Below are 23,369 nucleotides of genomic sequence, written 5' to 3' on the forward strand. Positions count from 1 at the left end.
ACAAGACCAAGGTCACGGTGCGCTTGGTGATGGAGGACGGGGGGAGTGGAGGTAAAGATCCATGACCTCTCTGAAAACGTTTCGAACGACGACATTGTTGCGTTCCTGCGCCATTTTTGGCGACGTGCTCAGCATTCGCGAGGTGTCATGGGGAGAGGGTTTCCCTCTCCGTGGCATGTCATCAGGCATCCGGGTGGCGAAGATGATCCTTCGCCGCCATATTAAATCGTTCGCAACGATTCTAGGAGAGAGCACACTGATCTCCTACAGAGGGCAGCCGATGACCTGTAGGCACTGCACGCTTACCCAACACATTGGTATGTCGTGCGTGGAGAACAAAAAACTCCTCGGTCAAAAAGCCGATCTCAGCGCCCGCCTGAAAAGTGCGAGCGGATCAACCTCAACTAGCTACGCTAGTGTGCTGAACAGTGTTGCCCCTGACACCAACACATTGCTGCCAGAGTTCAGTGGCACCATCCTCGGTCCGGTCATCCCGCAACGACCGATAAGACCCGAGAGCACGGGCACGGCACCCAACGCCCCTCAGAGCGGAGCGGCAACGAGCGCTACCGGACACTCAGCTGATGGATCGCTTAACATCAGCGGAGACGGTACATCGTCTGTTCAGACAAGCGGCTCGACGAACGTTGCCGAACACTCAGCTGGCTCTGAAGCTAGCGGAGGCGGCACGTCGTCCGAGGTTTCGAACACCCTCGCAAGCGAGACAGAGGTCTCAGCTGGATCAGTTGCGACCGCCATCGAAGGTGGTGCGTTGAACGATCGCCCTAACGAGTCAGAGCTCGCCAGCACAAGCGACATGATACTCATTCCACTCCCCCCCTGCTGCACCTGCTGCTGAAGGAGACAACAAAGAAACCGAAGAAATGGAGACCGAAAGCCCGTCTGCCGCCGACGATGCTGCAGAACTCAACACTCCGCACCCGAAGCTGCCGTGTGAGGAAGATGACGCAGAAATGCCGGCCGTGTCGGACCCCGCTAGCTGTGAGTCGGTGAGTCCTTTCGAATTCCCTGTACCTATCCCTGCCCCTATCCCTCATCCTGACCTCAAGAAGACGCACTCGTTGAGTTCCATCTCTGGAACTGAGAGCGAGGGAAGTGTGCTCTCTGGTGAGTTCACTGAGGTGAAGAAGAAGCGACGACCGGGTCGTCCAAAAAAGCCAAAAATTTAGTCACCTAGCACCCTGCGGTTCCCACTGCAATGAATCTGCCTTGCTCCTATAACATCGCCACCATCAATATTAATGCCATTTCGAACGACAACAAGATCCAATCCCTGAAAACCTTTATTCGCTCAACTGACCTTGACATTTTACTGCTTCAAGAAGTTGAAAACCCAAACCTAGCTCTCCCAGGGTTCAACGTTTTAACGAACGTGGACGACAGTAGGAGAGGAACAGCAATAGCTTTGAAATCGCACATCCGTTTCTCGAACGTTCGACGCAGCCTCGACACGCGTATCATTGCCGTTACCCTGCGAAGCATGGTGACCATTTGCAACGTATACGCCCCCTCCGGAACCGTGAACGCCGCATCCCGTGAACGCCTGTTCAACAATACGCTTCCCCTTTTCCTCCAAAACTGCTCAGACCACTGCATTCTTGGCGGTGACTTCAACTGCGTGATTGCTTCGAAGGACGCAACTGGTACCAGCAACCACAGCTTGGCGCTTAAAAACCTAACCAGCAACCTGGGACTTAAAGACGCGTGGGAAGTTCTGAAAGCAAATCAGATCGCGTACAGCTTCATCAGGCCGAACTGCTCCTCCCGGCTTGACCGATTGTTCGTTTCCGGTGCTTTTGTACCGGGCTTGCGCACGGCGGAGTATCTCGTGACGTCGTTCACGGACCACAAGGCGTTCAAAGTGCGGTGCTGTCTTCCCGATCAAGGACGGCCGACCGGAAATGGTTTCTGGTCGATGCGTGCGCATGTGTTGACTGAAGAGAACCTCGAGGAATTCGAGCTCAAATGGAATCGCTGGCTACGAGAGAAACAGAACTTCAACAGCTGGATCGAGTGGTGGATCCGCTGTGCCAAACCCAGAATAAAGAGCTTCTTCCGCTGGAAGACAAACGAAGCTTTCCGCCAGTTCAACGTTGCGAACGAACTACTGTATGGACAACTCCGAGCAGCCTACGACAACTTGACCAACAATCCAGCGATGGTTCCCGAAATAAACCGTATAAAAGGAAAGATGCTTCTGCTACAAAACAATTTCTCGAAAGCCTTCGAGCGCCTGAACGACAAGTTTCTGGGCGACGAAAAGCTGTCGACATTCCAGCTAGGTGACCGGGCCGGTCGCAAGAAGAACAGCACAATCTCTTCTATCAAACACCAAGGAAGACTTCTGGAAGACTCAGCGGAAGTCGAAGATCACATCTTTGACTATTTCCGCCAGCTGTACAGTGCTGAAGATGTTCAGCTCAACCGGGACTTTCAAGTAATCGACTAGTGGACCCGAACTCGGAGGCAAACAACCGTGCGATGGAAGAAATTACAACGGAAGAAATCTTCACTGCTATCCAGACGAGTGCATCCCGGAAGTCCCCAGGATGTGATGGCATCCCGAAGGAGTTTTATGTCAAGGCGTTCAACATTATTCATCGACAGCTCAACCTGATCCTGAACGAGGCGCTGCGGGAGGGTTCCCGAACAGTTCCTGGACGGTGTAGTGGTCTTGAGCAAGAAGAAAACGAACCTGGAAACCATCAAAGCGTACAGGCCCATTACCCTGCTGAACTACGACTACAAACTGCTGGCGCGCATTCTGAAGGTGCGACTGGAACGAATAATAAACGAGAATCGAATCCTCAACTCGTGTCAGAAGTGCTCCAACGCAAGACGCGATATCTTCGAGGCTGTTCATGCGATAAAGGACAGGGTTGTGGAGTTGAACTGTAAGCGAAAAACTGGGAAGCTAATCTCGTTCGATCTGGACCATGCGTTCGACCGGGTTGACCATACGTACCTGCTAAGCGTGTTGCGCAGCATGCGCATCAACGAAAATCTGGTGGCTTTGATTGGTAGGCTGATGTGCTCCGCCCGATCACGGATAATCATCAATGGGAATCTCTCCGCTCAATTTCCCATTCAGAGGTCTGTGCGCCAAGGTGATCCTCTTAGCATGCTGCTCTTTGTCGTTTTCCTTCATCCTCTCCTCGAGAAACTTCTTGCTATTTGCAACCATCCCAAAGAGCTAGTGGTGGCCTACGCGGATGACATTTCCATCATTTTGGTGGACGAAACGAAGCTGGCTGAAGTCAAGCGGGCTTTCGACGACTTCGGACTGTGCTCGGGGGCCAGGCTGAACATAGCGAAAACAACTGCAGTGAACATTGGACCGCAGCGGGTGAACTCAACAGGAGCGGGCTGGACGACGGTTTGCGACTCTGTGAAGATCTTGGGAGTTATCTACTTCAACTCACTGAAACGAACAATCGAGGAGAACTGGAGAGAAACCATCCGGAAGACGTCCTACCTCATGTGGCTTTTCAAGCCACGTGACCTCTCCATCCATCAAAAGGTCACTCTTTTGAATTTGTTTGTGACGTCTAAGTTGTGGTATATGGCATCAGTGCTTAGCATGCCAAACGCTTGCATAGCCAAAGTCACGTCCCAGATTGGCCAGTTTATCTGGGGAAGATATCCGACTCGGGTATCCATTGACCAGCTAGCTCTCCCGGTAGCAGAGGGAGGACTAAACCTGCACGTGCCAAAGATGAAAAGCAAAGCTTTGATTCTAAACCGCTTCATCAGAGGATCTAGCGAAACGCCATTCGCAGCTTCCTTCGTGAGTCAGCTGGACAACCCACCAAACCTCAGTGGGATTCCGGCGCTGTACCCGTGTCTGAAAGCCATAGCTCGAGAACTGCCATACTTACCACAACGGCTGATTGGACAACCAACGGCAACAGAACTCCACGGGTACTTCAGGAGACCACTAACCACGCCAAAAATCATGAACGAGCACCCGGCTGTAGCGTGGAGGTCAGTCTGGCGCAACATCAGGAGCAAAGTACTCACATCTGCGGAGAAGACTACTTTCTATTTGCTGGTCAACCGGAAAATACCACACGCTGAATTGCTGTTCCGACAGAACAGACTGGACAGTGGAACGTGTCAACATTGTCTCGGTGCCGTGGAAGATCTGGAGCACAAATTCGCCAAGTGTACTCGAGTGAGACATCTATGGAACTTCATTCAATCAAAATTAGAAGCAATTTTGAATCGAAGAATTAGTTTCAATTTGTTTTTGATACCAGAGCTCAACAATATTGAGGCTAACAGTAAAAGCAGGGCGCTAAAGCTTTTTATTTTCTATATAAATTTTGTGTTAGATCCAGATTGCTCTTTTACTCTAGCATCACTAGATTTCGCAGTTAGTTTAGTTTGTTAAAGAGTTCTTTAAAAACAACAAAAACATGTACACTTAAACAAAATGATCTAAATAAACGTTTTTACAAAAAAAAAAGTTCTGTCAAGGTGAATCGATAGAGCGTCGAAAATCGATGCAGTGTGATTTTTTGACGATTTTTCCGATTAAAATTCATGCTGAATCGACATATTTACGAAGATGGAAATGACGTCCTGGCTTAAAGTAAAACCTATACCTTTCTTAAGGTAAGAAAGGCAAAAAGTAAATCGGTCTAAAAATTGATCGGGAATGCCGATCGATGTCGAATTTGTTTCAGGTGCTCACTCATGGTTTGTACTATGAATGTAGCAAGAAATTTTGAATAAAATCAGAAATGAAAAATGTTGGCGAAGGTCACCAGGTGGGCTTTTACCTTTTTTTTAGGGATTTTTTTTCTTTTGGTAGGTTAATCAAACGGCTCTAACTCCAGAACCAGATTATGGATCTAGATGAAAATTTGGGAGGTTGTAGAGCTCGAAAAATGCAATTTTTTGAGATAAATAAAAAATATGAAAATGATAAAAATTGACCATATTTTCATTTGAAAACTGTGTATTTTGTTGAAAAGTCTGGCCGCATCCGAAAACAGATGGATATTTCGAAATTTGCGAGGCAACTCGCCCAGGTTCAGCACACTAGCTTTCATCTGCATTTAGAAGAATCGAAATCGGATATATGGGAGCTGAGAACGGCGCGACACAAAATTTAGCAAAATTTTACCACATACGAACATCACTCGACCTCCACGGAATTTATTTTCTCAAAATTCGAGGGTGTGAGATAGACGAGTTCTGTCAAGGTGAATCGATAGAGCGTCGAAAATCGATGCAGTGTGATTTTTGACGATTTTTCCGATTAAAATTCATGCTGAATCGACATATTTACGAAGATGGAAATGACGTCCTGGCTTAAAGTAAAACCTATACCTTTCTTTAGTAAGAAAGGCAAAAAGTAAATCGGTCTAAAAATTGATCGGGATTGCCGATCGATGTCGAATTTGTTTCAGGTGCTCACTCATGGTTTGTACTATGAATGTAGCAAGAAATTTTGAATAAAATCAGAAATGAAAAATGTTGGCGAAGGTCACCAGGTGGGCTTTTACCTTTTTTTAGGGATTTTTTTTCTTTTGGTAGGTTAATCAAACGGCTCTAACTCCAGAACCAGATTATGGATCTGGATGAAAATTTGGGAGGTTGTAGAGCTCGAAAAATGCAATTTTGAGATAAATAAAAAATATGAAAATGATAAAAATTGACCATATTTTCATTTGAAAACTGTGTATTTTGTTGAAAAGTCTGGCCGCATCCGAAAACAGATGGATATTTCGAAATTTGCGAGGCAACTCGCCCAGGTTCAGCACACTAGCTTTCATCTGCATTTAGAAGAATCGAAATCGGATATATGGGAGCTGAGAACGGCGCGACACAAAATTTAGCAAAATTTTACCACATACGAACATCACTCGACCTCCACGGAGTTTATTTTCTCAAAATTCGAGGGTGTGAAATAGACGAGTTCTGTCAAGGTGAATCGATAGAGCGTCGAAAATCGATGCAGTGTGATTTTTTGACGATTTTTCCGATTAAAATTCATGCTGAATCGACATATTTACGAAGATGGAAATGACGTCCTGGCTTAAAGTAAAACCTATACCTTTCTTTAGTAAGAAAGGCAAAAAGTAAATCGGTCTAAAAATTGATCGGGATTGCCGATCGATGTCGAATTTGTTTCAGGTGCTCACTCATGGTTTGTACTATGAATGTAGCAAGAAATTTTGAATAAAATCAGAAATGAAAAATGTTGGCGAAGGTCACCAGGTGGGCTTTTACCTTTTTTTAGGGATTTTTTTTCTTTTGGTAGGTTAATCAAACGGCTCTAACTCCAGAACCAGATTATGGATCCGGATGAAAATTTGGGAGGTTGTAGAGCTCGAAAAATGCAATTTTTGAGATAAATAAAAAATATGAAAATGATAAAAATTGACCATATTTTCATTTGAAAACTGTGTATTTTGTTGAAAAGTCTGGCCGCATCCGAAAACAGATGGATATTTCGAAATTTGCGAGGCAACTCGCCCAGGTTCAGCACACTAGCTTTCATCTGCATTTAGAAGAATCGAAATCGGATATATGGGAGCTGAGAACGGCACGACACAAAATTTAGCAAAATTTTACCACATACGAACATCACTCGACCTCCACGGAATTTATTTTCTCAAAATTCGAGGGTGTGAAATAGACGAGTTCTGTCAAGGTGAATCGATAGAGCGTCGAAAATCGATGCAGTGTGATTTTTGACGATTTTTCCGATTAAAATTCATGCTGAATCGACATATTTACGAAGATGGAAATGACGTCCTGGCTTAAAGTAAAACCTATACCTTTCTTTAGTAAGAAAGGCAAAAGTAAATCGGTCTAAAAATTGATCGGGATTGCCGATCGATGTCGAATTTGTTTCAGGTGCTCACTCATGGTTTGTACTATGAATGTAGCAAGAAATTTTGAATAAAATCAGAAATGAAAAATGTTGGCGAAGGTCACCAGGTGGGCTTTTACCTTTTTAGGGATTTTTTTCTTTTGGTAGGTTAATCAAACGGCTCTAACTCCAGAACCAGATTATGGATCTAGATGAAAATTTGGGAGGTTGTAGAGCTCGAAAAATGCAATTTTGAGATAAATAAAAAATATGAAAATGATAAAAATTGACCATATTTTCATTTGAAAACTGTGTATTTTGTTGAAAAGTCTGGCCGCATCCGAAAACAGATGGATATTTCGAAATTTGCGAGGCAACTCGCCCAGGTTCAGCACACTAGCTTTCATCTGCATTTAGAAGAATCGAAATCGGATATATGGGAGCTGAGAACGGCGCGACACAAAATTTAGCAAAATTTTACCACATACGAACATCACTCGACCTCCACGGAATTTATTTTCTCAAAATTCGAGGGTGTGAGATAGACGAGTTCTGTCAAGGTGAATCGATAGAGCGTCGAAAATCGATGCAGTGTGATTTTTGACGATTTTTCCGATTAAAATTCATGCTGAATCGACATATTTACGAAGATGGAAATGACGTCCTGGCTTAAAGTAAAACCTATACCTTTCTTTAGTAAGAAAGGCAAAAAGTAAATCGGTCTAAAAATTGATCGGGATTGCCGATCGATGTCGAATTTGTTTCAGGTGCTCACTCATGGTTTGTACTATGAATGTAGCAAGAAATTTTGAATAAAATCAGAAATGAAAAATGTTGGCGAAGGTCACCAGGTGGGCTTTTACCTTTTTAGGGATTTTTTTCTTTTGGTAGGTTAATCAAACGGCTCTAACTCCAGAACCAGATTATGGATCTGGATGAAAATTTGGGAGGTTGTAGAGCTCGAAAAATGCAATTTTGAGATAAATAAAAAATATGAAAATGATAAAAATTGACCATATTTTCATTTGAAAACTGTGTATTTTGTTGAAAAGTCTGGCCGCATCCGAAAACAGATGGATATTTCGAAATTTGCGAGGCAACTCGCCCAGGTTCAGCACACTAGCTTTCATCTGCATTTAGAAGAATCGAAATCGGATATATGGGAGCTGAGAACGGCGCGACACAAAATTTAGCAAAATTTTACCACATACGAACATCACTCGACCTCCACGGAATTTATTTTCTCAAAATTCGAGGGTGTGAAATAGACGAGTTCTGTCAAGGTGAATCGATAGAGCGTCGAAAATCGATGCAGTGTGATTTTTGACGATTTTTCCGATTAAAATTCATGCTGAATCGACATATTTACGAAGATGGAAATGACGTCCTGGCTTAAAGTAAAACCTATACCTTTCTTTAGTAAGAAAGGCAAAAGTAAATCGGTCTAAAAATTGATCGGGATTGCCGATCGATGTCGAATTTGTTTCAGGTGCTCACTCATGGTTTGTACTATGAATGTAGCAAGAAATTTTGAATAAAATCAGAAATGAAAAATGTTGGCGAAGGTCACCAGGTGGGCTTTTACCTTTTTAGGGATTTTTTTCTTTTGGTAGGTTAATCAAACGGCTCTAACTCCAGAACCAGATTATGGATCTAGATGAAAATTTGGGAGGTTGTAGAGCTCGAAAAATGCAATTTTGAGATAAATAAAAATATGAAAATGATAAAAATTGACCATATTTTCATTTGAAAACTGTGTATTTTGTTGAAAAGTCTGGCCGCATCCGAAAACAGATGGATATTTCGAAATTTGCGAGGCAACTCGCCCAGGTTCAGCACACTAGCTTTCATCTGCATTTAGAAGAATCGAAATCGGATATATGGGAGCTGAGAACGGCGCGACACAAAATTTAGCAAAATTTTACCACATACGAACATCACTCGACCTCCACGGAATTTATTTTCTCAAAATTCGAGGGTGTGAGATAGACGAGTTCTGTCAAGGTGAATCGATAGAGCGTCGAAAATCGATGCAGTGTGATTTTTGACGATTTTTCCGATTAAAATTCATGCTGAATCGACATATTTACGAAGATGGAAATGACGTCCTGGCTTAAAGTAAAACCTATACCTTTCTTTAGTAAGAAAGGCAAGAAAGGCAAAAAGTAAATCGGTCTAAAAATTGATCGGGATTGCCGATCGATGTCAAATTTGTTTCAGGTGCTCACTCATGGTTTGTACTATGAATGTAGCAAGAAATTTTGAATAAAATCAGAAATGAAAAATGTTGGCGAAGGTCACCAGGTGGGCTTTTACCTTTTTTTAGGGATTTTTTTTCTTTTGGTAGGTTAATCAAACGGCTCTAACTCCAGAACCAGATTATGGATCTGGATGAAAATTTGGGAGGTTGTAGAGCTCGAAAAATGCAATTTTGAGATAAATAAAAATATGAAAATGATAAAAATTGACCATATTTTCATTTGAAAACTGTGTATTTTGTTGAAAAGTCTGGCCGCATCCGAAAACAGATGGATATTTCGAAATTTGCGAGGCAACTCGCCCAGGTTCAACACACTAGCTTTCATCTGCATTTAGAAGAATCGAAATCGGATATATGGGAGCTGAGAACGGCGCGACACAAAATTTAGCAAAATTTTACCACATACGAACATCACTCGACCTCCACGGAATTTATTTTCTCAAAATTCGAGGGTGTGAAATAGACGAGTTCTGTCAAGGTGAATCGATAGAGCGTCGAAAATCGATGCAGTGTGATTTTTGACGATTTTTCCGATTAAAATTCATGCTGAATCGACATATTTACGAAGATGGAAATGACGTCCTGGCTTAAAGTAAAACCTATACCTTTCTTTAGTAAGAAAGGCAAAAGTAAATCGGTCTAAAAATTGATCGGGATTGCCGATCGATGTCGAATTTGTTTCAGGTGCTCACTCATGGTTTGTACTATGAATGTAGCAAGAAATTTTGAATAAAATCAGAAATGAAAAATGTTGGCGAAGGTCACCAGGTGGGCTTTTACCTTTTTAGGGATTTTTTTCTTTTGGTAGGTTAATCAAACGGCTCTAACTCCAGAACCAGATTATGGATCTAGATGAAAATTTGGGAGGTTGTAGAGCTCGAAAAATGCAATTTTGAGATAAATAAAAAATATGAAAATGATAAAAATTGACCATATTTTCATTTGAAAACTGTGTATTTTGTTGAAAAGTCTGGCCGCATCCGAAAACAGATGGATATTTCGAAATTTGCGAGGCAACTCGCCCAGGTTCAGCACACTAGCTTTCATCTGCATTTAGAAGAATCGAAATCGGATATATGGGAGCTGAGAACGGCGCGACACAAAATTTAGCAAAATTTTACCACATACGAACATCACTCGACCTCCACGGAATTTATTTTCTCAAAATTCGAGGGTGTGAGATAGACGAGTTCTGTCAAGGTGAATCGATAGAGCGTCGAAAATCGATGCAGTGTGATTTTTGACGATTTTTCCGATTAAAATTCATGCTGAATCGACATATTTACGAAGATGGAAATGACGTCCTGGCTTAAAGTAAAACCTATACCTTTCTTTAGTAAGAAAGGCAAAAAGTAAATCGGTCTAAAAATTGATCGGGATTGCCGATCGATGTCGAATTTGTTTCAGGTGCTCACTCATGGTTTGTACTATGAATGTAGCAAGAAATTTTGAATAAAATCAGAAATGAAAAATGTTGGCGAAGGTCACCAGGTGGGCTTTTACCTTTTTTTAGGGATTTTTTTCTTTTGGTAGGTTAATCAAACGGCTCTAACTCCAGAACCAGATTATGGATCTGGATGAAAATTTGGGAGGTTGTAGAGCTCGAAAAATGCAATTTTTGAGATAAATAAAAAATATGAAAATGATAAAAATTGACCATATTTTCATTTGAAAACTGTGTATTTTGTTGAAAAGTCTGGCCGCATCCGAAAACAGATGGATATTTCGAAATTTGCGAGGCAACTCGCCCAGGTTCAGCACACTAGCTTTCATCTGCATTTAGAAGAATCGAAATCGGATATATGGGAGCTGAGAACGGCGCGACACAAAATTTAGCAAAATTTTACCACATACGAACATCACTCGACCTCCACGGAATTTATTTTCTCAAAATTCGAGGGTGTGAGATAGACGAGTTCTGTCAAGGTGAATCGATAGAGCGTCGAAAATCGATGCAGTGTGATTTTTGACGATTTTTCCGATTAAAATTCATGCTGAATCGACATATTTACGAAGATGGAAATGACGTCCTGGCTTAAAGTAAAACCTATACCTTTCTTTAGTAAGAAAGGCAAAAAGTAAATCGGTCTAAAAATTGATCGGGATTGCCGATCGATGTCGAATTTGTTTCAGGTGCTCACTCATGGTTTGTACTATGAATGTAGCAAGAAATTTTGAATAAAATCAGAAATGAAAAATGTTGGCGAAGGTCACCAGGTGGGCTTTTACCTTTTTTTAGGGATTTTTTTTCTTTTGGTAGGTTAATCAAACGGCTCTAACTCCAGAACCAGATTATGGATCTAGATGAAAATTTGGGAGGTTGTAGAGCTCGAAAAATGCAATTTTTGAGATAAATAAAAAATATGAAAATGATAAAAATTGACCATATTTTCATTTGAAAACTGTGTATTTTGTTGAAAAGTCTGGCCGCATCCGAAAACAGATGGATATTTCGAAATTTGCGAGGCAACTCGCCCAGGTTCAACACACTAGCTTTCATCTGCATTTAGAAGAATCGAAATCGGATATATGGGAGCTGAGAACGGCGCGACACAAAATTTAGCAAAATTTTACCACATACGAACATCACTCGACCTCCACGGAATTTATTTTCTCAAAATTCGAGGGTGTGAGATAGACGAGTTCTGTCAAGGTGAATCGATAGAGCGTCGAAAATCGATGCAGTGTGATTTTTTGACGATTTTTCCGATTAAAATTCATGCTGAATCGACATATTTACGAAGATAGAAATGACGTCCTGGCTTAAAGTAAAACCTATACCTTTCTTTAGTAAGAAAGGCAAAAAGTAAATCGGTCTAAAAATTGATCGGGATTGCCGATCGATGTCGAATTTGTTTCAGGTGCTCACTCATGGTTTGTACTATGAATGTAGCAAGAAATTTTGAATAAAATCAGAAATGAAAAATGTTGGCGAAGGTCACCAGGTGGGCTTTTACCTTTTTTTTTAGGGATTTTTTTTCTTTTGGTAGGTTAATCAAACGGCTCTAACTCCAGAACCAGATTATGGATCTGGATGAAAATTTGGGAGGTTGTAGAGCTCGAAAAATGCAATTTTTGAGATAAATAAAAAATATGAAAATGATAAAAATTTACCATATTTTCATTTGAAAACTGTGTATTTTGTTGAAAAGTCTGGCCGCATCCGAAAACAGATGGATATTTCGAAATTTAGTTTGCGTCAGGCTCTCGACGCAATAAGACGTGTGCATCGGAGCTCTTCTGCGCGCTTTGGATTTTCGCGTGTGTCGGCCATCTGCACCACTTGCTGGTGCAGATTTCGCGTGTTTAAGCGTCAGTTTTCAACTGACGACCGGTTTTTAATTTGCGATCCGGATTACATCCGAACTCGCAACAATGGCTCAAGTGAGATCGCGTGAAAACACCTTCAAGGTGGACCTTTCGAACTTTCCGAAACGACCGTCCATTGAGGAACTGCAGAAGTTTGTGCTAGTGAAACTAGGACTGGCCGTTGGCCAAGTGAAAAGGTTCCAGGTGAACCATGCGCAGAATTGCGTACATGTGAAGTGTAGTGAGCTGAAGGTGGCACAAGACACCGTTGCTATGCACAATGGCAAACACGTGATGGAGATCAACAAGACCAAGGTCACGGTGCGCTTGGTGATGGAGGACGGGGGAGTGGAGGTAAAGATCCATGACCTCTCTGAAAACGTTTCGAACGACGACATTGTTGCGTTCCTGCGCCATTTGGCGACGTGCTCAGCATTCGCGAGGTGTCATGGGGAGAGGTTTCCCTCTCCGTGGCATGTCATCAGGCATCCGGGTGGCGAAGATGATCCTTCGCCGCCATATTAAATCGTTCGCAACGATTCTAGGAGAGAGCACACTGATCTCCTACAGAGGGCAGCCGATGACCTGTAGGCACTGCACGCTTACCCAACACATTGGTATGTCGTGCGTGGAGAACAAAAAACTCCTCGGTCAAAAAGCCGATCTCAGCGCCCGCCTGAAAAGTGCGAGCGGATCAACCTCAACTAGCTACGCTAGTGTGCTGAACAGTGTTGCCCCTGACACCAACACATTGCTGCCAGAGTTCAGTGGCACCATCCTCGGTCCGGTCATCCCGCAACGACCGATAAGACCCGAGAGCACGGGCACGGCACCCAACGCCCCTCAGAGCGGAGCGGCAACGAGCGCTACCGGACACTCAGCTGATGGATCGCTTAACATCAGCGGAGACGGTACATCGTCTGTTCAGACAAGCGGCTCGACGAACGTTGCCGAACACTCAGCTGGCTCTGAAGCTAGCGGAGGCGGCACGTCGTCCGAGGTTTCGAACACCCTCGCAAGCGAGACAGAGGTCTCAGCTGGATCAGTTGCGACCGCCATCGAAGGTGGTGCGTTGAACGATCGCCCTAACGAGTCAGAGCTCGCCAGCACAAGCGACATGATACTCATTCCACTCCCCCCTGCTGCACCTGCTGCTGAAGGAGACAACAAAGAAACCGAAGAAATGGAGACCGAAAGCCCGTCTGCCGCCGACGATGCTGCAGAACTCAACACTCCGCACCCGAAGCTGCCGTGTGAGGAAGATGACGCAGAAATGCCGGCCGTGTCGGACCCCGCTAGCTGTGAGTCGGTGAGTCCTTTCGAATTCCCTGTACCTATCCCTGCCCCTATCCCTCATCCTGACCTCAAGAAGACGCACTCGTTGAGTTCCATCTCTGGAACTGAGAGCGAGGGAAGTGTGCTCTCTGGTGAGTTCACTGAGGTGAAGAAGAAGCGACGACCGGGTCGTCCAAAAAAGCCAAAAATTTAGTCACCTAGCACCCTGCGGTTCCCACTGCAATGAATCTGCCTTGCTCCTATAACATCGCCACCATCAATATTAATGCCATTTCGAACGACAACAAGATCCAATCCCTGAAAACCTTTATTCGCTCAACTGACCTTGACATTTTACTGCTTCAAGAAGTTGAAAACCCAAACCTAGCTCTCCCAGGGTTCAACGTTTTAACGAACGTGGACGACAGTAGGAGAGGAACAGCAATAGCTTTGAAATCGCACATCCGTTTCTCGAACGTTCGACGCAGCCTCGACACGCGTATCATTGCCGTTACCCTGCGAAGCATGGTGACCATTTGCAACGTATACGCCCCTCCGGAACCGTGAACGCCGCATCCCGTGAACGCCTGTTCAACAATACGCTTCCCCTTTTCCTCCAAAACTGCTCAGACCACTGCATTCTTGGCGGTGACTTCAACTGCGTGATTGCTTCGAAGGACGCAACTGGTACCAGCAACCACAGCTTGGCGCTTAAAAACCTAACCAGCAACCTGGGACTTAAAGACGCGTGGGAAGTTCTGAAAGCAAATCAGATCGCGTACAGCTTCATCAGGCCGAACTGCTCCTCCCGGCTTGACCGATTGTTCGTTTCCGGTGCTTTTGTACCGGGCTTGCGCACGGCGGAGTATCTCGTGACGTCGTTCACGGACCACAAGGCGTTCAAAGTGCGGTGCTGTCTTCCCGATCAAGGACGGCCGACCGGAAATGGTTTCTGGTCGATGCGTGCGCATGTGTTGACTGAAGAGAACCTCGAGGAATTCGAGCTCAAATGGAATCGCTGGCTACGAGAGAAACAGAACTTCAACAGCTGGATCGAGTGGTGGATCCGCTGTGCCAAACCCAGAATAAAGAGCTTCTTCCGCTGGAAGACAAACGAAGCTTTCCGCCAGTTCAACGTTGCGAACGAACTACTGTATGGACAACTCCGAGCAGCCTACGACAACTTGACCAACAATCCAGCGATGGTTCCCGAAATAAACCGTATAAAAGGAAAGATGCTTCTGCTACAAAACAATTTCTCGAAAGCCTTCGAGCGCCTGAACGACAAGTTTCTGGGCGACGAAAAGCTGTCGACATTCCAGCTAGGTGACCGGGCCGGTCGCAAGAAGAACAGCACAATCTCTTCTATCAAACACCAAGGAAGACTTCTGGAAGACTCAGCGGAAGTCGAAGATCACATCTTTGACTATTTCCGCCAGCTGTACAGTGCTGAAGATGTTCAGCTCAACCGGGACTTTCAAGTAATCGACTAGTGGACCCGAACTCGGAGGCAAACAACCGTGCGATGGAAGAAATTACAACGGAAGAAATCTTCACTGCTATCCAGACGAGTGCATCCCGGAAGTCCCCAGGATGTGATGGCATCCCGAAGGAGTTTTATGTCAAGGCGTTCAACATTATTCATCGACAGCTCAACCTGATCCTGAACGAGGCGCTGCGGGGAGGGTTCCCCGAACAGTTCCTGGACGGTGTAGTGGTCTTGAGCAAGAAGAAAACGAACCTGGAAACCATCAAAGCGTACAGGCCCATTACCCTGCTGAACTACGACTACAAACTGCTGGCGCGCATTCTGAAGGTGCGACTGGAACGAATAATAAACGAGAATCGAATCCTCAACTCGTGTCAGAAGTGCTCCAACGCAAGACGCGATATCTTCGAGGCTGTTCATGCGATAAAGGACAGGGTTGTGGAGTTGAACTGTAAGCGAAAAACTGGGAAGCTAATCTCGTTCGATCTGGACCATGCGTTCGACCGGGTTGACCATACGTACCTGCTAAGCGTGTTGCGCAGCATGCGCATCAACGAAAATCTGGTGGCTTTGATTGGTAGGCTGATGTGCTCCGCCCGATCACGGATAATCATCAATGGGAATCTCTCCGCTCAATTTCCCATTCAGAGGTCTGTGCGCCAAGGTGATCCTCTTAGCATGCTGCTCTTTGTCGTTTTCCTTCATCCTCTCCTCGAGAAACTTCTTGCTATTTGCAACCATCCCAAAGAGCTAGTGGTGGCCTACGCGGATGACATTTCCATCATTTTGGTGGACGAAACGAAGCTGGCTGAAGTCAAGCGGGCTTTCGACGACTTCGGACTGTGCTCGGGGCCAGGCTGAACATAGCGAAAACAACTGCAGTGAACATTGGACCGCAGCGGGTGAACTCAACAGGAGCGGGCTGGACGACGGTTTGCGACTCTGTGAAGATCTTGGGAGTTATCTACTTCAACTCACTGAAACGAACAATCGAGGAGAACTGGAGAGAAACCATCCGGAAGACGTCCTACCTCATGTGGCTTTTCAAGCCACGTGACCTCTCCATCCATCAAAAGGTCACTCTTTTGAATTTGTTTGTGACGTCTAAGTTGTGGTATATGGCATCAGTGCTTAGCATGCCAAACGCTTGCATAGCCAAAGTCACGTCCCAGATTGGCCAGTTTATCTGGGGAAGATATCCGACTCGGGTATCCATTGACCAGCTAGCTCTCCCGGTAGCAGAGGGAGGACTAAACCTGCACGTGCCAAAGATGAAAAGCAAAGCTTTGATTCTAAACCGCTTCATCAGAGGATCTAGCGAAACGCCATTCGCAGCTTCCTTCGTGAGTCAGCTGGACAACCCACCAAACCTCAGTGGGATTCCGGCGCTGTACCCGTGTCTGAAAGCCATAGCTCGAGAACTGCCATACTTACCACAACGGCTGATTGGACAACCAACGGCAACAGAACTCCACGGGTACTTCAGGAGACCACTAACCACGCCAAAAATCATGAACGAGCACCCGGCTGTAGCGTGGAGGTCAGTCTGGCGCAACATCAGGAGCAAAGTACTCACATCTGCGGAGAAGACTACTTTCTATTTGCTGGTCAACCGGAAAATACCACACGCTGAATTGCTGTTCCGACAGAACAGACTGGACAGTGGAACGTGTCAACATTGTCTCGGTGCCGTGGAAGATCTGGAGCACAAATTCGCCAAGTGTACTCGAGTGAGACATCTATGGAACTTCATTCAATCAAAATTAGAAGCAATTTTGAATCGAAGAATTAGTTTCAATTTGTTTTTGATACCAGAGCTCAACAATATTGAGGCTAACAGTAAAAGCAGGGCGCTAAAGCTTTTTATTTTCTATATAAATTTTGTGTTAGATCCAGATTGCTCTTTTACTCTAGCATCACTAGATTTCGCAGTTAGTTTAGTTTGTTAAAGAGTTCTTTAAAAACAACAAAAACATGTACACTTAAACAAAATGATCTAAATAAACGTTTTTACAAAAAAAAAAAAGTTCTGTCAAGGTGAATCGATAGAGCGTCGAAAATCGATGCAGTGTGATTTTTTGACGATTTTTCCGATTAAAATTCATGCTGAATCGACATATTTACGAAGATGGAAATGACGTCCTGGCTTAAAGTAAAACCTATACCTTTCTTAAGGTAAGAAAGGCAAAAAGTAAATCGGTCTAAAAATTGATCGGGAATGCCGATCGATGTCGAATTTGTTTCAGGTGCTCACTCATGGTTTGTACTATGAATGTAGCAAGAAATTTTGAATAAAATCAGAAATGAAAAATGTTGGCGAAGGTCACCAGGTGGGCTTTTACCTTTTTTTAGGGATTTTTTTTCTTTTGGTAGGTTAATCAAACGGCTCTAACTCCAGAACCAGATTATGGATCTAGATGAAAATTTGGGAGGTTGTAGAGCTCGAAAAATGCAATTTTTGAGATAAATAAAAAATATGAAAATGATAAAAATTGACCATATTTTCATTTGAAAACTGTGTATTTTGTTGAAAAGTCTGGCCGCATCCGAAAACAGATGGATATTTCGAAATTTGCGAGGCAACTCGCCCAGGTTCAGCACACTAGCTTTCATCTGCATTTAGAAGAATCGAAATCGGATATATGGGAGCTGAGAACGGCGCGACACAAAATTTAGCAAAATTTTACCACATACGAACATCACTCGACCTCCACGGAATTTATTTTCTCAAAATTCGAGGGTGTGAGATAGACGAGTTCTGTCAAGGTGAATCGATAGAGCGTCGAAAATCGATGCAGTGTGATTTTTGACGATTTTTCCGATTAAAATTCATGCTGAATCGACATATTTACGAAGATGGAAATGACGTCCTGGCTTAAAGTAAAACCTATACCTTTCTTTAGTAAGAAAGGCAAAAAGTAAATCGGTCTAAAAATTGATCGGGATTGCCGATCGATGTCGAATTTGTTTCAGGTGCTCACTCATGGTTTGTACTATGAATGTAGCAAGAAATTTTGAATAAAATCAGAAATGAAAAATGTTGGCGAAGGTCACCAGGTGGGCTTTTACCTTTTTAGGGATTTTTTTCTTTTGGTAGGTTAATCAAACGGCTCTAACTCCAGAACCAGATTATGGATCTGGATGAAAATTTGGGAGGTTGTAGAGCTCGAAAAATGCAATTTTGAGATAAATAAAAATATGAAAATGATAAAAATTGACCATATTTTCATTTGAAAACTGTGTATTTTGTTGAAAAGTCTGGCCGCATCCGAAAACAGATGGATATTTCGAAATTTGCGAGGCAACTCGCCCAGGTTCAGCACACTAGCTTTCATCTGCATTTAGAAGAATCGAAATCGGATATATGGGAGCTGAGAACGGCGCGACACAAAATTTAGCAAAATTTTACCACATACGAACATCACTCGACCTCCACGGAGTTTATTTTCTCAAAATTCGAGGGTGTGAAATAGACGAGTTCTGTCAAGGTGAATCGATAGAGCGTCGAAAATCGATGCAGTGTGATTTTTTGACGATTTTTCCGATTAAAATTCATGCTGAATCGACATATTTACGAAGATGGAAATGACGTCCTGGCTTAAAGTAAAACCTATACCTTTCTTTAGTAAGAAAGGCAAAAAGTAAATCGGTCTAAAAATTGATCGGGATTGCCGATCGATGTCGAATTTGTTTCAGGTGCTCACTCATGGTTTGTACTATGAATGTAGCAAGAAATTTTGAATAAAATCAGAAATGAAAAATGTTGGCGAAGGTCACCAGGTGGGCTTTTACCTTTTTTTAGGGATTTTTTTTCTTTTGGTAGGTTAATCAAACGGCTCTAACTCCAGAACCAGATTATGGATCCGGATGAAAATTTGGGAGGTTGTAGAGCTCGAAAAATGCAATTTTTGAGATAAATAAAAAATATGAAAATGATAAAAATTGACCATATTTTCATTTGAAAACTGTGTATTTTGTTGAAAAGTCTGGCCGCATCCGAAAACAGATGGATATTTCGAAATTTGCGAGGCAACTCGCCCAGGTTCAGCACACTAGCTTTCATCTGCATTTAGAAGAATCGAAATCGGATATATGGGAGCTGAGAACGGCACGACACAAAATTTAGCAAAATTTTACCACATACGAACATCACTCGACCTCCACGGAATTTATTTTCTCAAAATTCGAGGGTGTGAAATAGACGAGTTCTGTCAAGGTGAATCGATAGAGCGTCGAAAATCGATGCAGTGTGATTTTTGACGATTTTTCCGATTAAAATTCATGCTGAATCGACATATTTACGAAGATGGAAATGACGTCCTGGCTTAAAGTAAAACCTATACCTTTCTTTAGTAAGAAAGGCAAAAAGTAAATCGGTCTAAAAATTGATCGGGATTGCCGATCGATGTCGAATTTGTTTCAGGTGCTCACTCATGGTTTGTACTATGAATGTAGCAAGAAATTTTGAATAAAATCAGAAATGAAAAATGTTGGCGAAGGTCACCAGGTGGGCTTTTACCTTTTTTTAGGGATTTTTTTTCTTTTGGTAGGTTAATCAAACGGCTCTAACTCCAGAACCAGATTATGGATCTAGATGAAAATTTGGGAGGTTGTAGAGCTCGAAAAATGCAATTTTTGAGATAAATAAAAAATATGAAAATGATAAAAATTGACCATATTTTCATTTGAAAACTGTGTATTTTGTTGAAAAGTCTGGCCGCATCCGAAAACAGATGGATATTTCGAAATTTGCGAGGCAACTCGCCCAGGTTCAGCACACTAGCTTTCATCTGCATTTAGAAGAATCGAAATCGGATGGATCTGGATGAAAATTTGGGAGGTTGTAGAGCTCGAAAAATGCAATTTTTGAGATAAATAAAAAATATGAAAATGATAAAAATTGACCATATTTTCATTTGAAAACTGTGTATTTTGTTGAAAAGTCTGGCCGCATCCGAAAACAGATGGATATTTCGAAATTTGCGAGGCAACTCGCCCAGGTTCAGCACACTAGCTTTCATCTGCATTTAGAAGAATCGAAATCGGATATATGGGAGCTGAGAACGGCGCGACACAAAATTTAGCAAAATTTTACCACATACGAACATCACTCGACCTCCACGGAGTTTATTTTCTCAAAATTCGAGGGTGTGAAATAGACGAGTTCTGTCAAGGTGAATCGATAGAGCGTCCATATGTCCATATATGACCATATTTTCATTTGAAAACTGTGTATTTTGTTGAAAAGTCTGGCCGCATCCGAAAACAGATGGATATTTCGAAATTTGCGAGGCAACTCGCCCAGGTTCAGCACACTAGCTTTCATCTGCATTTAGAAGAATCGAAATCGGATATATGGGAGCTGAGAACGGCGCGACACAAAATTTAGCAAAATTTTACCACATACGAACATCACTCGACCTCCACGGAATTTATTTTCTCAAAATTCGAGGGTGTGAGATAGACGAGTTCTGTCAAGGTGAATCGATAGAGCGTCGAAAATCGATGCAGTGTGATTTTTGACGATTTTTCCGATTAAAATTCATGCTGAATCGACATATTTACGAAGATGGAAATGACGTCCTGGCTTAAAGTAAAACCTATACCTTTCTTTAGTAAGAAAGGCAAAAAGTAAATCGGTCTAAAAATTGATCGGGATTGCCGATCGATGTCGAATTTGTTTCAGGTGCTCACTCATGGTTTGTACTATGAATGTAGCAAGAAATTTTGAATAAAATCAGAAATGAAAAATGTTGGCGAAGGTCACCAGGTGGGCTTTTACCTTTTTTTAGGGATTTTTTTTCTTTTGGTAGGTTAATCAAACGGCTCTAACTCCAGAACCAGATTATGGATCTGGATGAAAATTTGGGAGGTTGTAGAGCTCGAAAAATGCAATTTTGAGATAAATAAAAATATGAAAATGATAAAAATTGACCATATTTTCATTTGAAAACTGTGTATTTTGTTGAAAAGTCTGGCCGCATCCGAAAACAGATGGATATTTCGAAATTTGCGAGGCAACTCGCCCAGGTTCAGCACACTAGCTTTCATCTGCATTTAGAAGAATCGAAATCGGATATATGGGAGCTGAGAACGGCGCGACACAAAATTTAGCAAAATTTTACCACATACGAACATCACTCGACCTCCACGGAATTTATTTTCTCAAAATTCGAGGGTGTGAAATAGACGAGTTCTGTCAAGGTGAATCGATAGAGCGTCGAAAATCGATGCAGTGTGATTTTTGACGATTTTTCCGATTAAAATTCATGCTGAATCGACATATTTACGAAGATGGAAATGACGTCCTGGCTTAAAGTAAAACCTATACCTTTCTTTAGTAAGAAAGGCAAAAAGTAAATCGGTCTAAAAATTGATCGGGATTGCCGATCGATGTCGAATTTGTTTCAGGTGCTCACTCATGGTTTGTACTATGAATGTAGCAAGAAATTTTGAATAAAATCAGAAATGAAAAATGTTGGCGAAGGTCACCAGGTGGGCTTTTACCTTTTTTTAGGGATTTTTTTTCTTTTGGTAGGTTAATCAAACGGCTCTAACTCCAGAACCAGATTATGGATCTAGATGAAAATTTGGGAGGTTGTAGAGCTCGAAAAATGCAATTTTGAGATAAATAAAAATATGAAAATGATAAAAATTGACCATATTTTCATTTGAAAACTGTGTATTTTGTTGAAAAGTCTGGCCGCATCCGAAAACAGATGGATATTTCGAAATTTGCGAGGCAACTCGCCCAGGTTCAGCACACTAGCTTTCATCTGCATTTAGAAGAATCGAAATCGGATATATGGGAGCTGAGAACGGCGCGACACAAAATTTAGCAAAATTTTACCACATACGAACATCACTCGACCTCCACGGAATTTATTTTCTCAAAATTCGAGGGTGTGAAATAGACGAGTTCTGTCAAGGTGAATCGATAGAGCGTCGAAAATCGATGCAGTGTGATTTTTGACGATTTTTCCGATTAAAATTCATGCTGAATCGACATATTTACGAAGATGGAAATGACGTCCTGGCTTAAAGTAAAACCTATACCTTTCTTTAGTAAGAAAGGCAAAAAGTAAATCGGTCTAAAAATTGATCGGGATTGCCGATCGATGTCGAATTTGTTTCAGGTGCTCACTCATGGTTTGTACTATGAATGTAGCAAGAAATTTTGAATAAAATCAGAAATGAAAAATGTTGGCGAAGGTCACCAGGTGGGCTTTTACCTTTTTAGGGATTTTTTTCTTTTGGTAGGTTAATCAAACGGCTCTAACTCCAGAACCAGATTATGGATCTAGATGAAAATTTGGGAGGTTGTAGAGCTCGAAAAATGCAATTTTGAGATAAATAAAAATATGAAAATGATAAAAATTGACCATATTTTCATTTGAAAACTGTGTATTTTGTTGAAAAGTCTGGCCGCATCCGAAAACAGATGGATATTTCGAAATTTGCGAGGCAACTCGCCCAGGTTCAGCACACTAGCTTTCATCTGCATTTAGAAGAATCGAAATCGGATATATGGGAGCTGAGAACGGCGCGACACAAAATTTAGCAAAATTTTACCACATACGAACATCACTCGACCTCCACGGAATTTATTTTCTCAAAATTCGAGGGTGTGAGATAGACGAGTTCTGTCAAGGTGAATCGATAGAGCGTCGAAAATCGATGCAGTGTGATTTTTGACGATTTTTCCGATTAAAATTCATGCTGAATCGACATATTTACGAAGATGGAAATGACGTCCTGGCTTAAAGTAAAACCTATACCTTTCTTTAGTAAGAAAGGCAAAAAGTAAATCGGTCTAAAAATTGATCGGGATTGCCGATCGATGTCGAATTTGTTTCAGGTGCTCACTCATGGTTTGTACTATGAATGTAGCAAGAAATTTTGAATAAAATCAGAAATGAAAAATGTTGGCGAAGGTCACCAGGTGGGCTTTTACCTTTTTAGGGATTTTTTTCTTTTGGTAGGTTAATCAAACGGCTCTAACTCCAGAACCAGATTATGGATCTGGATGAAAATTTGGGAGGTTGTAGAGCTCGAAAAATGCAATTTTGAGATAAATAAAAATATGAAAATGATAAAAATTGACCATATTTTCATTTGAAAACTGTGTATTTTGTTGAAAAGTCTGGCCGCATCCGAAAACAGATGGATATTTCGAAATTTGCGAGGCA

The sequence above is a fragment of the Culex quinquefasciatus genome, chromosome 3 (genome assembly GCF_015732765.1).
Source record: "Culex quinquefasciatus strain JHB chromosome 3, VPISU_Cqui_1.0_pri_paternal, whole genome shotgun sequence".
Taxonomy (NCBI): domain Eukaryota; kingdom Metazoa; phylum Arthropoda; class Insecta; order Diptera; family Culicidae; genus Culex; species Culex quinquefasciatus.